The sequence below is a fragment of the Meleagris gallopavo genome, chromosome 29, assembly GCF_000146605.3.
Source record: "Meleagris gallopavo isolate NT-WF06-2002-E0010 breed Aviagen turkey brand Nicholas breeding stock chromosome 29, Turkey_5.1, whole genome shotgun sequence".
In the NCBI taxonomy this organism is placed as follows: Eukaryota; Metazoa; Chordata; class Aves; order Galliformes; family Phasianidae; genus Meleagris; species Meleagris gallopavo.
In genome coordinates this window covers 987,088-988,130 of record NC_015039.2, presented here as the reverse complement: position 1 = coordinate 988,130, position 1,043 = coordinate 987,088, and positions in this window count along the sequence as shown.

Here is a 1,043-nt window from a genome sequence, read left to right as displayed (position 1 = left end):
CTCGCCTTGCCATCGTGCTGTTGCCTTGCCAACGCAGTGGCCTTGTCCCTGGCTCAGACGTTGTCACCGCAGGGCCTGGCGCTGGCAGCACACGCAGGTAAGAGTGGGGGGTGATGATGGGGGGGGCTGCATCGTGCAGCATGGCTGTACACCAGGACCCTCCCTCCCCTCCCCAGAACATTGCTGCAAGAACCTGTAGCCCCAGTGCAGAGCAAGGATCCCCCAAGCGACTCCCAGATCATCCCCAGGGATTTGGAGGGGGACTCTGGGCAGAGGCCACGGTTAGAGGCTGCACACATTCCCCCCTACCCCCCAACACACCATGTGGAGGGGGATAAACAAAGACCCTCCTTTGCTCTGAATGACACTGGGTTTGCCTGGATTGCAGGCTGCTGAGGGACTGAGTAGCAGGGGGACAGACAGGTCCCCACCATGAGAAAAAGCAGTAGAGAGGGGAGAGAATTTGGGGGGGGATAATATTTGGAGGAGGAACTGATCTGCTGTGTTGCTGACGCACTGCTCTGCTGGGGGGATGCTTTTCACCCCAGTGCTTGGTGGTGGCTGTAAACTTGTTCTTTCCAGGGCTAAGGGGCCACCTGCAGATCCCATGGTGTTTGGGACCAGGTTGTCCCCTCACATCCAGCTGTTTGCAGCTGGCACTCGAGTTCTGGGTGATGACATCTGAGTGTTTTTTGCCAACCTTGAGGCCAATTGGGGCAGGGCAGTATGGGGCAGGTGCCAATTCAGGGCAGGTCCCATGGTTGTGGGGGACACTGTATGGTGGGGAAGGGACCTTGCTGCCTCTCCTACCCCCACTCTGCCCCTGTCCCCATTGTGTTTCCCAGAGCCTCCATGGCCCCAGGCGCTGGGGCTGAATGCGGACAGGCAACTTTTGCAGTAAAACCTAATGGAATAAACCAATTCCCTTAACCCACTTATCCGGCTGATCCAATAAAGGTGGCTGGGAATAAAGTGTGTGCGTGGTCTTAATGCATGCCTGCCCCCCCCCCCCCCTCCCATCCCCGGTCCTGGCAGTACTGTTG